Source organism: Microtus ochrogaster, chromosome 8, assembly GCF_000317375.1.
Source record: "Microtus ochrogaster isolate Prairie Vole_2 chromosome 8, MicOch1.0, whole genome shotgun sequence".
NCBI lineage: Eukaryota > Metazoa > Chordata > Mammalia > Rodentia > Cricetidae > Microtus > Microtus ochrogaster.
The window spans coordinates 32,950,288-32,955,569 of NC_022015.1; the positions used below are offsets into that span (position 1 = coordinate 32,950,288).

Genomic DNA, 5,282 nt, shown 5'->3' on the forward strand with positions numbered 1-5,282 from the left:
ACGAAATAAAATTTTTCACTGTTGATCTCTGTTCTTCCTGTGTTCTTGAGCCAGACAGAAAAGGGAATTATTGTGAGCCATGATTATTCTGCTTTCAACACAAAGTTTTAGGGATATTCATACAGAGCCCGTATCCTACAGAAGCTATGAGGGAGGGGTCCAGCACAGCCACAGGGGAATCCAAGATCCTTATGCTCTAAGAGACATCCTTGTTGTCCTTGTACCCTGCTCAGCCAGTTAAACCCTACCGGAACATGGTATCTGGAAGGGAGCAGGAAGAAACCCTGGGAGGGATTTTGGGCACACACTGCAGAGGTGGTGGAGCGGATGTGGAGTAGATAATAATGAGAGCTCACAGGGAGGGGTACCGGTCCTACCCAAAGATACCAGAAGCTTGAGGAAGTCAAACACAGGAGAACCATCTTTACCAAAACCCTGATCTATCTACCCATAAACACACCTGTAACAAGCCCCAGAGTTGTTCTAAGGTCAATTAGTTGTTACTAATGTCAAATTTAAACATCAACGAGAGGTCTGAGCAGGAACAGAATGTATAGCCCACCATCTTGAAATTGAAGGCAGCAGAAGCTGCCTATGAGGTGGCGGAATGCCAGGACTAACAGAGAGAACTGTTACACATGTTCATAAGACTAAGGAAGGGGGAACATGGCATATCACAGAGACCTTCAATAAAGAACAATGTTTTAGGGGTTTTTTTTTTTTGAGATTTATTTTTATTATATGCATGTGCACATGAGAGCAGGTGCCCACAGAGGCTCTGACCTGGAGCTAGGGTTACAGACATCCGTGTTTGATGGGAATCCAGCTAGGATCCTCTAGAGGAGCAGTGTGTGCTCCTAACTGCTGAGCCATCTCTCCAGCTTTGAAAAGAGCCAATGGGAATTCTGGAGCTGAAAGTACAGTGCTGGAACCTTAAACACCTCACTGAAGGACTCACAGGGAGAGCTGAGATGGCAGGGGGGAGACCAAGTGAGCTGGGCACATCAACTGCACAATGCAAGTCAAGGAGCTGAGAAAGATGAAGACAAGGTTATACGGCTCTCATCTGTAATCCCAACACCGGCAAGACCGAGAGTTCAAAGCTAGTCTCGGCTACAGAGTCAGTCCCAAATTTGATGAAGGACAGGAAACTTTTCACAGAAATAGAAAAGGTAACCTTAAAATTCATGTGGATGCACAACAGTGTAATGCTAGAGCTATCACCATAGCACGGTAAAGGCAAACAGGTAAGTAGGCTGATGAGAACAAAGTGACCAGAAATAAACTCACAGCTATGGCCACCTAATCTGAAAACAGTGTCAAAAACATACATGGGAGAAAAGAGGGACTCTTTTGCGTATGGCAGTGCGAAAGAGTGGGTTCCACATGCAGAAGAATAAAACAAGGTCCTTGGCTCTTCTCTGCCCAAAACTCAACCTGGATCAAATGTCTTAATATAAGACCTGGAATTCTGAAACTGTTAGAAGAAAGCAGGAGAACAAGTCAGGATAAAGACATGGGCAAGGGCTTTCTGCTAAGGACCTAAGCAACTCAGAAAATCCAAGAACTGACCAACAAGGTTTACAAGAAATCGAGGCTTCACAATGAAGAAAACAGACAGCTTGCAGAATGGGTGAATCTCCTTGCTAGCTATCTGATAAGGTATTACTATCTAAAGCAGTGGTTCTCAACCTCTGGGTCATGACCTCCTTAGGGGTCACATATCAGATGTCCTGCATATCAGATATTTACATTATGATTTCTAACAGCAGCAAAATTATAGTAGCAACAAAATAATTTTATGGTTGTGGGATCACCGCAACGTGAGGGACTGTATTAAAGGACCATAGCTTTAGGAAAGTTGAGAACCACTGATCTAAAGTATAGAAAGAACTCAAGACATTAAGTGCCAAAAGAATAAAGAATGCTATCAATAAGTAGACAACAGAATCGAACAATTGTTAGAAGTGGTCAATGAATATATGAAAAAGTGTTTGACACTGAGAGATTTTACTTGATTTGTCAGAATTATGACCATTAATAGAATCAGAACAAAGACTTAGTACTAAAGAACATATACCACATGTGGAGAGGCCCAGAATTTGGTTCCTGACACTGACATCAGGCAGCTCACAACCGCCTGTAACTCTAGCTCAAGATTATCTAATACCTACTTCTGGTCTCCATGGCAACCCACACTCATACGCATATAACTCCATACTGACACACACACACACGAACACACACACACACACACGAGTAATTTAAAAAAAAATAATATTTTGAAACAAGTTCTCACTATGTAATCTGGCTGGCCTGGAACTTGCTGTGGAGACCAGGCTGGCCTTGAGCTCACAAAAATCTGCCTGCCTCCACCTCCTGAATTGTGGATTAAAAGCATGCACTATCATACTTACCAATAAAATTAATTTAAAAATAATCAATGAGTGGCTAGAGAGATGACTCAGGGGTTAGAGCACTGGTTGCTCTTCCAGAGGGCCTAGGTTCAGTTCCCAGCAACCGCATGGTGGCTCACAAGCATAGAAGGGGATCCAACACCCTCTTCTGACAACACACTATGCTCACACAGCACACAGACATACATGTAGACAAAATACACATATACATAAAATAAAAATCAAGTCTCAAAATTTAAATGTAAGCAAAGTCTGGAGACGATGTGGGGAAAAGGAACTTTTAACACTGCTGATGCAATGTAAATTGCACTACAGGAATTAAAATGGAGGTGACTCAAAATCTAACAACACAAGGCACATCTCAGTCCTCGGGATACACACACACACACACACACACACACACACACACACACAGAAGAGGAGCAGACAGATGATTGTGGAAACATTGCAATACCTTAGACAGCACTATCTGACCCAGCAACTTCACCCCAAGAGAAATGAACACACATTCACCCAAAAATATATACATGAATGCACATAGCAGCATAATTGACAGCAGGCAAAATATAAAATCAACTCAAATATTGAACAACTATCAAATGGATAGACGAATGGGTTATATACATGTAACTGGAATACTTTTCAGCTATAAAAAAATGACTAACTGATTTGAACATGCTGTAACACAGAGCAACACTAAAAACTAAATAAATAAACACACACACACACACACACACACACACACACACACACCTTACTATATGATTCCATTTCTAGCAAAAGTCCTGAATAGTAACAGCAACACAGGTAGAACATTGGTTTGTTAGGTTAGTGCCCAACAGCAGGGAAGAATAGGGATGATAGTTAAAGGAAGTCTCCTTCAGGGGTGATGAAAATGCTTTAATGTTGACTGTTGGATGGTGAGTTACAGGTAGAACAGGGGCAATCAGAAGGCTTGTGAACTGTATCTCAGCATAGCTGTTTAACAGAACAAACTGAACAATCAAGAGAGTCTAGAAAACCCCTGTGCTGCTGCAGTCTCACAACCTGGAGGATGGTCCTCGATTATCATACGAGAATTGAGACTTGTACCCAGGTTCTACTTTCTTTTAATTTTTTTCTAATTTTGGCCTTAAGGTAGTTTTAGATTGCCTTAAAAACAATCTAGTGAGATGGAGGTGGGAAGAAGGGGCTCGGTTTATAGCTTCAACACATCTGAAGATACTTCCGCCAGGAAAAGGAAAAAAACCATAAGAACAAGATTGTATTATAGCAAGGCGAAGGTGGTGCACACCTTTAATCCTAGTTCTCAGGAAACAGAGGCATGTGGGTCTCAGAGAGTTCGAGGCTAGCCTGATCTACGGAGCTAGTTCCAGGACAGTCAAGGTTAGACAAAGAAACACTCTCAAAACCCAAACCACAAAAGAGAGAACAAAAGAAAGAAGGAAAAAGAAAAGAACAGGAAAAAAGAATGTATTATAAATTTAAAAAATGAGGGTCTTTTCTCAAAATGACAGTGCTTGTTGGAGCAGCACCTGTGGGAGACGTCCCTGGCAAACAGTCGGTTTATAATGTCGTTTGTAAATAGAGTTGACAACCTGCAATGAGTCTTTTTTTTTTTTACTAAAACAATTATCATAATAGTTCATTATTTTTCTAAAAGCTTCTCTACTCTGTCATTCAGATACTCAACTTTCAGCGTGTTTTCAACGTTGGCTATGCCATCTGCCATCCTTAGGTCTCCTTGGGAGTCTCCCTACAGAATGATGTTGCTGTTGCCTTCCAGTTGGCTGAAAGTCTGTGTTCTTCAAGGCACCATCATGCTTGCTGAATACATGACTTCGTTCTCCTTTGAGTCCTTTCAGCTCTCCATTTTCATCAAAACCCATGCCGTTGGATATTACTTTAACATTTAAGTGACAAACTCCAGTGGATGAATAACTCCTTCAGGCATGTCACATATACCAGCCAAAAATATGAACATAGGGATACTGTGCTGTTGAAGTTTACCAAAGAAATTCTCACACCCTTCCATGAACAAAACATCAGAGTCTGCCACAATCTCTTTTAAGTGTGGCTTTCGATATGCCTTGTTCAACAAGCAAACCATGCAATTTAGTATACCACTCTACCATGTAAGGGAGCTTCTCTTCCACAGAGAACAGGATCAACTTCAATAGAGTAACACTCCTTTAACTACAATGACTGTCTTCGACATTCATCTGTAACGAGTTTACAGTTGTCAATGATATTATGATGTAGGTCATCTTTTCTCATTGTAGGAAAACCTCTGTTATTATCTGAAGTTTGGCAGATCCTCCTTTATTTTTTTTTATTATTATTATTTTGGTTTTTTCAAGACAGGGTTTCTCTGTAGCTTTGGTGCCTGTCCCGGAACTAGCTCTTGTAAACCAGGCTGGCCTCAAACTCACAGAGATCCGCCTGCCTCTGCCTCCCGAGTGCTGGGATTAAAGGCGTGCGCCACCACCGCCCAGCCTCAGATCCTCCTTTAATGTGACCATAGATTATTTATTCTACTCTTGTAGGGTTCTTGATACGAACTGAACTTTTCTGAAATTCTGGCATCATCTTGATGATCTTGGTCTAGCTGCCTGTCTTTCTCTTCGAAATGAATATGTATGGGGCCAGCACCTCATGGGCCACCACTGAGCACAAAGTGGCACTCACTTCTGGGCCCATATGAGCAAACAGCTGCGTGGTCCATGGACAAGTCCACAGTTGTACCCAGCAAGTCCCCTCCGGTATGATCCCAGGGGAACAGTCACTTTGCTGTTGCTGTTGTTGTTGTTCTCTGTGTGACAGTCCTAGCTGCTCTGGAACTCGCTTTGTAGACCAGGCTGGCCT

The 5,282-nt window shown here is 42.0% G+C and overlaps 1 pseudogene; it reads right to left on the reverse strand.

Annotated features, from left to right (window-relative positions):
- Positions 1-4,065: 4,065 nt before the first annotated feature.
- LOC101992297 lies at positions 4,066-5,108 on the reverse strand (annotated as a pseudogene).
- Between the last annotated feature and the right edge of the window lie 174 nt (positions 5,109-5,282).